Source organism: Oxyura jamaicensis, chromosome 1, assembly GCF_011077185.1.
Source record: "Oxyura jamaicensis isolate SHBP4307 breed ruddy duck chromosome 1, BPBGC_Ojam_1.0, whole genome shotgun sequence".
In the NCBI taxonomy this organism is placed as follows: domain Eukaryota; kingdom Metazoa; phylum Chordata; class Aves; order Anseriformes; family Anatidae; genus Oxyura; species Oxyura jamaicensis.
The window spans coordinates 97,216,006-97,231,460 of NC_048893.1; the positions used below are offsets into that span (position 1 = coordinate 97,216,006).

Here is a 15,455-nt window from a genome sequence, read left to right on the forward strand (position 1 = left end):
AAGAAAAACTTTTAAAATCACAAGTGTGAGCTGCAAATGTAATAGTGGCTGTAAATGAGAAATGCAGTAATCCAGCAACAGTGAACATTAAAAATGAGAAAGGATTAGTAACAGAAATTTCTAATCTTATTTATAAATGCATCCGTAGTTCATAAAAGGGACAGTAATATGTGGCATCTTAAAATAGATATTAGTGCTGATACGTTAGTATACTGCATGATACACATACTATATATACTGTGTCTGCATGGGGGTGGAGTTAACTTCCCCCCCAGCAGCCTGTACAGCACAGTGCTCCGCACTTGTAGCCAGAACAGCACAAACACCACACCAATGTTTTGGCTATTGCTGAGCAGCGCAGGCACAGCACCAGTCAAGGCTGTCCGTCCAAACACCCCCACCCCAAAAAGCCATTAGGGTGGGGTGAGCAAGAGATGGGAAGGGGACCCAGCTGACCCCAACTACCCAAAGGGCAGATATACATATCTATCCCATACCGTACGTTGTTGTGCTCAGCAATAAAAGTGGGGTGAGGGCAAATGGGGGAGGAGAGAAGGGAAACAAAGGAAATAATGAGGAATGCCCTCATTATGAAAGCATTTGTCTTCCTGAGCAACTGCTACACATATTGAGGCCCTAAAGAACTAAAACTGCAAATGAAGCTCCGCCACCAACATTCCAGCTTGTAAGAAAACAAAACATGAGCAAAGATTTTTCTCTCGTAAGAAGCTCTTACAAACACTTCCATCATAACATTATGAATTTAAGCCAACTCCTTATTCAGCTGGTCTTCCACGCACATGCAGATTCCAGATAATTGATCCAGCAGATGTTGCTATTTATTTTTCAAGCAAAGAAGCTGCATCTACTGATGTTCTCTGCAAGTTTCTAGAAATACAGCATGAAGTTGTTGTCACGAGCTGTGTTCCATCACTATAGGCATGAGTTGGCAAGAAAAGATTCCTAATAAAAATTCCTGCCTTCATTTGTTTATGCTTTTAGCAAAACACTTGGGGAGAAAGTCTATATCCAGAGCAATGCCTTAACAGAATTTTATTGTTCATGGTGGTGAATGGTGGTTAGAGAGAGACAGAATAGTAAGGCAAGTTTTTGTTTATGAGCAAAGTCTATTGCAAGTCTAAGCAAAACTGGTTTTCATGCTTTCACCAAATTCTTAAATTTATTTTTTCATAGAAATTACTAAAATTTGAGAACCATTACTTAGACATTGCAAGTAATCTGATATCATCTGAGGTAATTTGGTCCTGAAATTTGGTCCTAAGTTTAACCTTCTGAAAAACACACAGATAAAACAAGCTCAGTAAAAGTCTTAGGGAACAAATAGCAGCATTGCTCTCATGAAGATCTATCTACATAGAAAGAGAGCTTCACTGATGACCATTCTTATTGAAAAGCCATCAAGTTGGTATTAGCTTTTTTTTTTTTTTCTACTGAACAAGAAAATAATTCAAAGTGACCTTAAAAACAACCTATGAATTCAAATATTTTTGGCATAAAAAATGAAGACAAATCAATGAAGACTATGCCACTCCTTTGAGGGGAGGAAAAAAAAAAGAAAAAAATAATAATAAAAAAAAGAGCCCACCATAGCTCTAGGTAAAGATGAAGTTTATTCAAACTGAAATTCCAAATTTCCTATGACATTATTATATAATTCAGGACTTAAAATTTATTGGAAACTGTGTGTTTACAAGATCAGATGGAGGCCAGACAATTAAAAAAATACATGACTAACCTACAGATGTTTTTCTCTGCTTTCAGAAATTTTGACATTCTGTATCACTCGATGTAAACTTTTTTTGTATTACTTCTGTTTGCTTACTTCTAGATCTTTCCAGTTACCTATCAGTAAAAAAGTAGATTCCTGGACTGGTGCGTTTATAGAAATTATCTGTCATTTCTTTGGCAGTTTTAGTGCTTCCCTAACGCTTTGAATCTTGTTATCAGTTAGTTTTCAGGGGAAAATCATGGTGAGTCAACATTCGATGACGGCATTCTTAGTTTCATTTAAAGAGTAAAAACACCCTTATCTCACAAGGATCAGAGAAGTGTTAAAAAGTGATACTTGTGTCAAGCTCGACTAATCATAGTCTGTTGCTAGCTGTTGATTCCCTAGGACAGTCTGTAAAACAGCCTGTAAGAATGAAAAGGATCAGAGTTCGTATTTAATCTGAAGAATCTTCCACATAACTTGCATGGCTATTGCTATCTTCAAACATTGCAAATCTTATCCTTCTCCCTTACTCTGCATGGTCAGGTCTATAGATAGCAAGATTAGTGCTTTAACTTCAATATTAGCAAGGTCTGGCAACTATCCTCATATAAGTTGAAGGAAGTCAATAATAAAAGCGATACATCTGCCACTGAATATTTAGATGACGTACTTCAAATATATAATAATTATTCCTACAATCAAATTTTATTAGATGTATTACCGACTAACCCTGCTACTATAACTAATTAGGCTACTTACTAGCGTAAAGAACTAGTGCTTAACAAAAAATTTCAAAAAAAAAAAAAAAAACATATTAAAGCCAAGCCTGCCTCTCTCAAACGCAATACAAAACTAGGGGCATCCCAAGTGACCTTCTGGTATTCTGAACTTTAGGCTTGTTTATGTGAAAAGAGGAGGTCATGTCATGTTTTTTGCTATTTTAGCTTATCGGTTTGGGGTCAGTAATCTCAAATGCTTGCAAAACTATTAAAAAGATGGAAAGTACATTAGACACTTCTGGTTCTACTTGTTCAGCTTTACATCAACTCCTACAGCTACAAACAATAAGAAAATAACAAATTGAACTAAAATGGCTGCCTGCAAAGCTGAATGTTAAAAAGACTGGCAAGTGGACATCCTCCCATTTCACATAAATTAATTATGACTCTCCAGTGAAGAACACTGGTTTCATGACAGTAGGACAAAGGCTGGAACTTAATACAGCCCTTCACTTCCAGCATTAACCAGATGCCCCAAAGTAACCTGTAACAGCATCACTTCAACAGTACCCACCTGATTTAGTACAGTTATAACATGATTTCTGAGACTAACACATTTTCCTGAGAAGAAAGGGACATACGCTAAGAAAAAGTTAAATGGTTGTGCTTGCAATAAGAAGCTTAGGAAAAAAGTGTATGGAAGGTGTTATTTAGCTGAGACGCAGCCACATGATGTTTCTAGCTCCTGCACTTGTTCAAAGTTTATTTTAAAATTTGAATGTCTAAGCCTCATAATCTGCATATAATATGAACTGATTAACTATTCAGAAGACATAATGTAGAATAAGACAGGCTCAACAGAAGAGTTAGTGCAGAATCTAGAACTCTATTTCATATTTTGCCTAACGGTAGTTTGCAAAAATACAAAACCCTAAAAGGGAAAAAAAGTTAGAAATCCCTAAAAGGGAAAAAAAGTTAGAAATGTTGCTGGATCTGCCGGTAATCAAGGCAAAGGGACATGAAAACAGACCAAGTCAGGTAACAGCTTTACATATTGCATTGCTTTTCTGAACACATTTCAGTATTTGCACCATCTCAACATACACGAGGTACAAATTGCAAAATAGGAGTAGGTACTAAATAAATACTCCATTCTTGGATGAAGATGCTTAGAAGTATGCATAGATCATTAGAAGTATGCATAGATAAAATGGTGCTGTTATATGTATGAGTTTTTTATACAAGAATTACTGAAGACCAACAGTTTAAGCGCTTGACAAATTGAATAAATGACAACATTGATCTCTTGTGACTGACTTTTTATTCTTTGACTGCATCTTTGAATTTTCAGAAACACAGCATGCATATAGACTGTATCTCCAATCCAAACTTCAATAGTAAAAACTCAGACTAAAAAGAGAAAGACAACACAGAAGTAATTCCATCACAGCAACAAAATCTTCATTCCAAACACTGCTATCAATGCTTCTACATTTCCCAATAAATATAAAAAGAAAAACTGCAAATAAGACAGTTCTCCACAGATAAAAAAGATAAAAAAGGTTATCACCTTTGATTAAGTTCAGATAGTTAGTTTCATAACAGAAGAGTCAGACTTTAGAATTTCTTTATTTAAAATGCTTTGTTTTCTTTCTTTTTCATTTATTTAAAACTCTGCCAGCAAGGTTTTACATACATTCATACTTGAATGGTGAAGGGGACAAACACACACATGAAAACCAACATTTTGTTTCTTGGATACTGAGAATATTTACATACAGTCAGCTAAACAACTGAATTAAGTTAATCAAGTAACATGCAATAATTGACAAGTCTTCTTAGATCCAGGAAACTACAGGCCAGTCAGTCTCACCTCTGTCCCTGGAAAGGTGTTGGAACAGCTTGTTCTGGATGTCACCTCCAAGCAATTGGAAGAGAAGGTTATGAGGAGTAGTCAGCATGGATTCATCAAGGGGAAATCATGCTCGACCAAACTTGTTGCCTTCTATGATGGCATCACCAGCTGGGTAGATGGGGAGAGAGCAGTGGATGTCGTCTACCTTTACTTTAGCAAGGCTTTTGATAGTGTCTCCCACAAAATCCTGCTAGCAAAGCTCAAAAAGCGTGGCATAGAGGAGTGAACAATAAGCTGGGTTGAGAACTAGCTGACTGGCCGAGCTCAGAGGGTGGTGATCGGCGGTGAAGAGTCCAGCTGGAGACCTGTGACTAGAGGTGTTCCCCAGGGGTCGGTGCTGGGTCCAGTCTTGTTCAACATCTTCATTGACGACCTTGATGGGGGAATAGTGACCACCCTCAGCAAGTACGACGATGACACAAAGGAATGGCCAACATGCCAGAAGACTGTGCTGCCATTCAGTGAGACCTGGACAGGCTAGAGACAGGCTGGACTGGAAGAAACCAAATGAGGTTTAATAAGAGCAAGTGTAGAGTCCTGCACCTGGGAAGGAACAACCACATGTATCAGTACAGGCTGGGGGACGACCTGCTGGAGAGGAGCTCTGAGAAGAAGGACTTGGGGGGTGCTGGTGGATGACAGGTTGGAACCAGCAGCGTGTCCTGGTGGCCAAGAGGGCTAATGGGATCCTGGCATGCATTAAAAGGAGTGTGGCCAGCAGGTCAAGGGAGGTGATCCTCCCCCTCTACTCTGCCCTGGTCAGGCCTCACCTGGAGTACTGTGTCCAGTTCTGTGCTCCCCTGTACAAAAAAGACAGAGTCCAGCTGAGGGCAACCAGATGATATGGGGCCTGGAGCATCTTCCCTGTGATGGAAGACTGAGAGACCTGCATCTGTTCAGCCTTGAGAAGACAGAGGGGATCTTATCAATGTTTACAAATCTTAAGTGTGAGAGACAGTGGGATTGAGCCAACCTCTATTAAGAGATTTGTGGGGATAGGACAAGGGGCAATGGCCACAAGATGGAATACAGGAAGTTCTGCACCAACAGAAAGAAACTTCACGGTGAGGGTGATGGAGCACTGGAACAGGCTGCCCAGGGAGGTTGTGGAGTCTCCTTCTCTGGAGATATTCAAAGCCCGTCTAGATGCCTACCTGGGCAACCTGCTTTGGCAAGGGCGTTGGACCCGATGATCTTTCAAGGTCCCTTCCAACCCCTACAGTTCTGTGATTCTTAATCATCTATTTTCAGTTTTTATATAGACTAACGTATGCAAACACATTTTTGTGTCTGCATACGTCAGTCTATCTTATGACTTCTATTTAATTCCCCTATGCTTGTGATGTTATGCACTTATAGATGTTTTCAAAAGGAATTTGTCATGACAAACACTATGAAACAACTCTCCAAAAGACATTATCATAAGCTTGCATAGCCTTAGATCTCAAGTTAATTAGAATTGATGAACCATGGTTAAAAAAAAAAAAAAAAAAAAAAAAAAAAACTAAGCCTAGAGGTTCTGAAATCCCATTATTATGGAAAGGAAAGGGAAAGTACTCAGTTTAACCCAAATATGAAATATTTCCTTTAAATTAAATATTTGGGAGAAAAAGTGTTTTCCCCTCAAATTTAACAGCATATTTAACTTTCCTGTACACATTTGTTATATTTAAATCTGAATTCTGAAATATGAGTTGTCTAAAGCCGTACCAAAGAATTAAACCAAAGTCATACTCTACACTGATATTAAAGAGCTTTGTTTTAACAGTATTGAGAGTCAGCAGTTGTTTTAACTATGTAAACTGAAAATAACTACAAAATATGAAAAAAGACTGAAATTATTTGCAAATACAAAATTACCTAAGAACTTAAGGTTGTGCAGCAACAGCAAAAACAGAGACATTTTTAAGAAGACAGACAAGTATTATATCCTTCCCACAACCTGTATCCCTTCAATAGCTACACTGAAAATTCAGTGTCCTTGGTAAACTAAATTCATAAAAATTAAACACTAATGTTCAGTGTTAATTTATATTGTATTTACCCAAATCCACGTAAGCAAAAATATGCAAGATTTCACTCAGCCACCTGTCTCACCAAGAAAACCCTGAACTGAAGCTTTAGGCAGTGTGTTCCTCATGTTTTGGCCTGAGTTGGGCTTTTCCCTTTAACTGATTTAATACATAAAGTCTACACTGATTTAATATAAAGTCTACACTAAAAATAGAATACCCAAAATACTCAGAAAAAGTTATTTCAGTGTACTCAGAAAGCTATTCCAAGCTTTACTGATGCTGCGGAACCATGTGATTCCCCAAATCTACACAGAACTGATGATAATAAAAATTTCAGCTTTTTTTTATTATTTGTTTTGTTTTGAAATAATACTAATCCTCTCCTCCTCAGTTCTGAGGATCAACTAACACCTATTTTCTAAAAATTATTTTGGAATGTTTTAGAAATCATAAGACCTTTTCAGTGCAACTAACTTAAATTAGATTCTTAAATACCATCTGTAGCTTCGAAAAATCTCTCAGTAACACACCAGTAGCTCTAACACCTCACTCCTTCACATGTTCATAATTAACTGTTTAGGAAGGAGTGGGCTGGCATTGAAAGAATTCAAAGTTTGCTTTTATGCATAGACCTAGAATACAGTAAGTAACTGATGCTTTTATTTGTTTTGAATTGGAAGAACTGAAAAACATCAACTACTTGAAATAAATTCTCTTTCCAGCCAAATGCTTAGGAAGACACATGCACATAGGAGGACTTGATTCAGCGATCCAAGACTTTTCTGAGAAAGAGGAAAGTACTGACAACAATGTAGTACCTAAATGTTCATGCCTATGTGCTAATCCACAAACGGAACTGCAGGCTGTGGCAGAAAGCAGAAGCTTCTTAAGGTAGTTAGTGCAATAATTTTCAATTTAAAAATTGTGTTCAGAAGTCTTTAGCACACTTATACCCAGTTACAGTTAGCAACACAATTTATTAAAGTATCCCTTTTAAACAGTCTCTTAACCCATGCAAACTGAACCACTGCCTCTGATACACAATTCTGAAAGAAATGCTAAGCAATAACTTGACAGCATTGAGTTTTCATTAGTAGTTTTTAATGGTACGATACATACTAAAACCAAGTCTACAGTACTCAAATGCAGCTTCTCCTTGAGCGCTGAGAACACATGATTATCATGAATGAACAGGATTTTTTTTTTAGTTATTTATTTTTGCAAATACACGTTGTTTTGATTGCTTTCCAGTTTCCAAAAATAAGTCTGTCAATCTTTTGGTACTCTTCCAACACAAACAACAATAGCTATAGCTGTGACAATGAAATATTAACAAAAAAAAAATCAACACAGTAGGGATTATTGCTTTTAACCCTGATACATTCTCATTTTTGATTGCATGGATATTTATATATATTTCACAAAATCTCTCATTTAAGCCAAGGAACACATTTTATGGTTTTTCATGGATAATCAGAAAGTACAAAAACTTTCTGCTACAGATTTTTCTCTATATTGCAGAGTTTCACAAAGAATAGGGGAGACAAACTGCTAGAAAAAGTGTTTTCACACTCCCCCATTTGTGACTATTAACAGCTACAGCTTATTTTCTTGAATAAGTAATTACCTACTTACAGCAAACACTTTCAGAAGTTTGACCTAGCTAGAGCACTGTTTCCTCACTTTCAGTACAGAAGCACATTTTTCCTCTTCTTTCTTTTTTTTCCATCTGTTCTTGCAACATTCCTGTCTAAGCAGCGGTCAATGTAAGGCATTCTCCACTGAAGCACTACATGCTGAAGTTGGATTCTAATTAGACAGAAATCTGCTGCAACACTGAACTCTGATATAACAAATCTATCTAGACCACAGGCAGTTCATTATAGTCTTCACTATTTTCTATTACAGCTAAAATGGCATAGAGATAAAACAGTATATTAAAACTTTATATTTTTCTGTAAATGCAAGAAAGTCAAATAAATTGTTTTTCTTGCTTAATTTACTGTGGTTTATATGCTGCTGCTACAGTTATAGCAAATTTCTTCTAGCTATTATTGATAATCTCATTGCACTGTTAGGAAATTAGTCCCAGAAATATTTAAGAAACCAACAAAGAAAGGGGATGCAGAAGTTCAGTGCTAGAAAAAAAAAGTCGTATTTCAGTAATCATGCATCTAATCATGCTAAACTGGTCTAATCAACTAAGCCCGAATATACAGCCAAGTAATGAGCCAAAAAATTACTAGAATTCACTGCAGTCATTCAAACTGACAAAAAGAATGAAACAAAGTGCATCATCTTGTTGAATTAAACTAAATCATTTGTTGGATGCAGAAGTTCTTCTACATAGAATAGACAGTGTTATATTTATTAACTCTCAAGGTAGTATTCTTAATGAAATCAGAAATATTAACTTCTTTGGACACTTAAAACAGCTTAAATTTATTCTTGAAAAGTAGTAGCCTGATGTTCTGAGTCCATACTTAAGAATTTAGCTAAGCTACAAAGATGAAAGAACAGCACCACCTAGTTCTCTATTTAAAAGTTTTCAAATATTATCACCCATTGATTTATGTTTGTAATCTATATTCACACGTGTGTGTATCATGCAATGAAATCTGTCACATTTCCATATGGAAAAATACTAACAAATTTGGCAGGAGTTATTAAAGCATCTGATGAAGACACTTACAAGTGTGTTCTTTGAAAAAATGTTTGTACATGCAAGACTGCTAGAGACTTGTAATAATGCAAATATTGTTCAGAAGCACCATAAACACCAAATCGACTGCTCATCCGTCCTCAGTGTTCTTTATGGGACCATTTCCCTAATTAAACCAAAATATTGTACATGAATTGATTCCCCCATACAGTACCTGATATTTTAGGGTAGGTGTATGTGCATTCCAGATGCAAAAATACATTCACAATACAGACAACATCACAAAAGCCTAAGTAACATGTTAAAAAAATAGTAACAATTATAGTTCATACAAGTTTTTTTTTTTTTTTTTCACATTGACATTTCCACTCTGCAAATAAAGCCTACTTCAGTACTGTGGCATATATTTTAGTTGTTAGTTGGACTGAAAGCTTTCACGTGAAGAATTTCCCTGATAGAGATTTAGAGATGTGCATCTCAACAATCTAGAAGTTTACCATGGCACAACAGCAACAACTAAGGAGCTACCTATCCTCTCTGCGCAGTCATCTTAATAAATGTTTATTAGCATAGCTGCCTGTATTGCCATTTGATGAGTACATAGCTATACAAGCAGAATAGTTGGCCTGTTTTTCTGAATGTGTTGCATTTTCTATGATCTTGTTCACTCCAACAGGACACAAAAGCAGTAGAGCTTAATATTCCTGAAAACTTTTGCTCTTGACATTTATCAAGAAAGTCTGTTTTCTTATACCAGTATGCATTGCAACAGATATCTTCTCTAAGATTCTAAGTTGAAATGAAGCACAAGTGACATTGACACTCTATCACATTTTGCATTGTGATGGCATGTCTTCTAACATTAGAGAGAAAATGAAGTTAATTGCACCTACGAGAAGGTTTCAGATGCGTTTTGGAACAAAATGTTCAAAGCAAGTAATTGATTTATCTAACTTAGATCAATGAAAATGAAAGGGGGATATGTTAAAATGATCTCAGGTGGCACATTTGCATCAATATGAAGTACATCTAAATTCCTGTTTCTCATAGGATGGCTTTTAAAGTATTTTCGCCTCTCAAATTTGAGGCTTCTTACATCTGCCTATAGGAAGTCTTACATATTACATTGAAGCAAAAATCAGACTCTTACAAGATTACAGAGAACACAGGCTAATGACTACCTCACTAATAAGTTTCTGTAATTGGTGCCACTGGCAGGAGTCAGGTCCCAGCACCAGGGACTTGTTCCCCTTCTCCTGTTAGTGCACAGTTCAGGAAGGTAAAGTGGAATGAATTAATTAAGAAAAGAAAAAATAAAAAAAAATCAAGCCGCCTACCACATCCCTCCCATGTATTTTCTGTTCTAATGTCAGGAGAAGGCTGTCCTCTCACAGCTTCCGTGAATGTGTTTGCCCTAAAACCTTCACATGCTGGATCTCATTTTCCAGGGAAAGAAGAGGTAGAGAGGTCACTATAGGAGAAAGATGAAAATGTATGACATATCCTGTAGGACTGAAGCAACAGAGTTTTGTTCCAGCCTAATCTTTATGTGTGTCCTGTCTTTTAAAGTAAAGGGTGTTTTAAGTCTTGAGGGGATGTTTTACCCATAGAGAAAACAACTTACCCCTTTCCCAGTCCACCCCACCTATCACCACAAAGGCCACTTAGCTGTTAGCATGTTACAGCTCACTTGTTGCAAATTTGACACATTAATGTAAAGAGATTATACAGGATCCAAAACTGAAGCCTTTATCCTCAAAAACTTAGAAGGGAAAGACTTTCACACATACAGATTCAGGCTACTGTTGTTTTGCCACTTCAAGTTTCACAGTGGCAAATGGAAGAAGCAGTTTGGTTTTCTTGACAGGTATCCCAGGCAGACAAGGCCTGAAGGGAGATTTCTCTCTGTTTATCTGTGCCCACTGATCTATGACCAGCTAGCTACCTGTTTTGAAATTCCTAAAATAAATTGTTCTAGAAGTTGTTCAAGAGTTTTTAATGACCAATTAAAAGAAGAAAGCCTACAATATTAACCATCCATTAAACAGCAAATTTGAACCTGCTTACTTCAAATGATACGGTCTAGTGGATTCTGTTTTCCTCTTGGAATTTACAGGGTATTTGAGTTTGCAACAGGCATAATCTAATTAATATTAAATGCACCCGCCCTTCCAAATCCTGCCACACAGGTGCCAAAATAAATGAAAAATATCTCCTATACAAGGATCTGAACTGTGTCCTTTACCCAGATTTCCTTTTACTCCATTCTGTGTAAGATTAAGAAAGAATTGTGGTTTTGTAGAACTAAAGTATCATTTGCTCTTCTAGCATACAAAAGCAAATCTATATCAAATCTGGTATTATTCTTTTTCTCACAATACAAAGATAGTTTGGGAAATTCTGCAAACACATTTTCAGTGACCATGCACTAGCATTGCTTAGAAAAAAATATATATATAACCTATTCACTTAAAACAACTGTATTCCGGGCTATTTTGAAATCATTTTTCTTGCATGTTAAACATGTGAGAACATCCTATGAATAAGTCTATATGCCATTGAGGTTTTTATCTAGCATAAGTGATCAATAATATAGGCCCTTTGCTTTTTTCTTTTTTTTTTTTAAATCTGCTTTCACTCCCACCTCCAAAATTCACCATTTAGAGTTTAGCAATACAATAGCGACTTATAATTTGCAAAGCAGTTATTACTTAAGAAGCAGAAAACGTTTAGAAAAATAAAAACTCAACATTATTTTATGGGGAAACTACTGAAATTATGCAGGATCCTGTCCATTTTTAGAGGACTGAACAAGGCATTTTCACCCTAAGAATGACATACACTTCGCATTTCACATATCAAATAGCATTAACCAGTAGTTTGCTATTCTATTTAACTAGATACTTTACAATGTCACTTATGCTCAAGAAAAAAATAGGTGTTAGTTTGTCTCCCCCCAAAGATACAGAAAAAAAATCTCTCATTTTTATCAATATTTTAAAAATATCATAAAAAAAAGACCTCATGCAAAGGAAGTAAGACAGTATATTATGCTATTTAATACCTGCCAAGGATTTGAGGTATTCAGTGTTAGCTCTTGAGATTAAGAAGTTTAGCAAGTAATATCTCTAGCTATAGGATTTATCTTACAATCGGAAACTTCTGCAGTTATATATATATATATATTTTTTTTTAAATACAGAAAAATGTATTTCCATTGATGACCTGGAATATGAACAAGTATTTTTGCACAAAGTTTTATTTTCCTGTATAAACCATGCAGCCTAATGGAGACTTCTTCACTGTTCTTGAATTTAGAACCATTGAAGCTCCAACTAGCATGTCAAAGTTTAAACTTCTCATATAACAAGAATATTAGTAAAGAAAGAGAAAAAAGCCTTTGGATGTAAAAAAAAAAAAAAAAAAAAAAAAAAAAAAAAAAAAAAACACGACATAGCAATGTATTTTGTATAGTCTTCCAATTAAAACAAAATTTTAATATTAAACTCCAACTTCATTTTGTCAACACCATCTCATTGTTTTTGCTTCCTATTTTGTTGCAAAAAATATTCAGTACATAACAATTTTGTATTGGAAAGTAACAAGTTATTTCAGTAGTGAACTCAATGACCTTAAACCCTACATAATTCTAAAAACTGATTGCTTCTGCTTCAACTAGTATGGCTTTTCCCCTTGTTAGGGACTAACCAGAAGAGCTTTCCTCCCATATAGCACAGCAGCAATAAAAGCAGGTCAAGTTACACTGATAATCCAGCAGATGTAGGTCAGTTTGGGATAAATATCCGAGCAAATGGAAAATACCAAAATGCCTACTACAACTGCTGCTGTGAAGTAATTTGGTCTTATTCTCTTCAGAGCTGTCTGTCAGTCACAGTTGCGGAGTTTCCAGTGCTGAACTTTGAAAAGCCCGAGTTTTTAAGACTTAGACAGATGGATTGGTATAGCTGTGCTGGCCTATTTAGCTTCTGCCAGGAGAAGTGGAAATAATGCAATGCATTATATATTGATGACATCCAGCAAGACATAAACATGTTCTTCTTCGTGGCCATGAATTCTTTTTGCATGTAATAGAACACCCAGGTTACCTTTGTTAAGGCTTGGTAATGGAATTACTATGACAATCAGAATCATTGTTTGATTAATATTGTGGTACATTAAGAAGTCTAAAACGTAACCAGACTCTTTTCACCTCTAACACAAGACAACAGTCTCTCTTGCATCATCCTTCCCATCCAACAAAGACAGGTAGTCAACAAGTTGTTTACAGAAGGATGACGATAGAGGGAACATCAAAGCCACACAGACAACCACTATATGGTGTATGATGATACGCACTGCCTTGACAAATAATCTAAACCTGGCCAACCTCATTCACAGAACAGATAAAAAAAAGCTGGTGAAGAGTTCAGTAATATACATCTATTAGAACAAAACTTTATTTAAATCTATGTATGTGTGTACATATACATGTAAACACGCTCTGAAGAGGCTTTAGGGATTTAGGCTGAGAAACGCATGCTATGCACATGAATTACTTTTCTAAAACTGAAGAGCAGTTGCCTATGGACAGTTAATATTCCTTAACAGCTATTTAAGAAGAACAGAGAATGCTAAAGTGAGCATTATGAAACAGAAAAACGATAAATTAATTTATGAATTCATAGTAATGTAAAATTGTATTAACAACGATGTGCTGCTACTTAAACTGTGAAAGGAAGACACATTCACACTCTCTAAGAGCCATTTGATTAGACTAGAAAGCAGTATATACAAGTCTACTCCTAGCTAGGAAGTAATGGTCTTTCCCTCAAAAATCCCAAATTTATCAGACCTTTTTGTCTTAGAAGATACGTATAATACAATGGCAAAGGATGATGGCATGATTTTATCTTACAGTTAAAGATGTCAGAGAAAGGAAGACAGGCAGGTAGACACGGTTAAGTGAACTTAACAGGGAGTCTTCCAGTTCATCTACAGTAAAAATAACTACCTATGTTATTTTCTACATCTTCTTTGCCTGTTCCAAATTCTCCACATTAGAAAGCCCTACACACAAAACATTAGTAATAAAACAGAGCACTGGAAGATGCAGTACACAACATCCACTGTTAGCACTCTGTTTTGTCATTAAAATAAGTGCTCTCTGCTTCTTTCCCTACCACCTTCAAATGCTATTATGACAGTCTCCTCAGTACAGATGCATAAAGCATCCGTCCTGAGCTTACTGTGCATTAAAGTAAGAGAAAATGTAAACACTTGGACCTTCTCTTTAGTTTGCATTTATATAAATGAAAGGAAAAAGTCCTGAAACGGGTTCAGAGTAAACAAAAGAAAGAACTCTTGCAAAGACAACCACGTGCATTTTTCAAAATACATCCAATGTTGTCATTCTGTAAAAAGATAAGTTGTTCAAGGGCAGATTGCTGAGGAAAAAAAAACAAACAAACAAAAAAAAAACTCTTTCACAAGCTACTCCTTGCCACTTTTTCTTTCTTCCTTTCGAACATACCTCAAGAATTCCATGGAAAGAAGAGAGGGATATGCTCATTAAGCTCATACCTAATATTGACGCAATCCCAGAGGAGACACTAAACTAGTAAACTATGTCTAATAGTTTTACCATTCCACATTTGTTTTGGAACATGTATTTTATAAAGCATGTTAGTGTCATTCTCTCTGGAGAGGACCCTCCATTCTTTTCAAAGCCTCTAATGGAATTAGCCTGTCATCAGGCTCATATTATAAAAACAAAAATGGAAGCATTCCTTCTATCTCTAAGAAAGCATTAAATTAAGAGGACAATTAGATAACCTTCTCTTTCTACTGTAAAATATTAGTTGAAGGAGGAATCATTGTTCTAACAATCAAGCACATTCTGGCTACGGTGCTATTCTCTTGGCAACTACCTCACGGCCATCTGTGTTTGCCATATACAAGAGTTACTATCAGTTTCTTAACCACCACTTGTGATGCATAAGTGGAAAAAATAATAATAATAATAATAATAAAGATCTTGACTTTGTATAGCAACATCAAAATACTAATTCTTGGGTGAAGAGAGTAAGCACAATCATATTCAATACCACATTCAGAGGTAAGGCCTGCACCAAGGCCTGTATAATCCATTACTTGAAGACATTTAGAGTGCATAATTATGGAATTACAACCAATAAGCAAGTTTAAGAGTAGAGGGATGTTCAATGTCTTACATTTTTGAAGTCAAAAAATGAGAACTAACTATAAAGCTGATGTGACAAAAAAGGTATTTGTTTCAATGGAGGTTTTTTTCTTTATCAGCATTTTTCTGGAGCTACTGCTTACTCTTGAATTGATGATAGAGTCTTGATAAATCCCATGAGTGTGAGAGACCTCTGGTCACATATTCCTC

The 15,455-nt window shown here is 36.0% G+C and overlaps 1 protein-coding gene across 4 annotated transcripts in view; it reads right to left on the minus strand.

Moving 5' to 3' along the window:
- Nucleotides 1-15,455, minus strand: part of CADM2 (cell adhesion molecule 2) — a 674,480-nt gene that overhangs the window by 654,862 nt on the left and 4,163 nt on the right. The gene's annotated exons all lie outside the window — the stretch shown is intronic.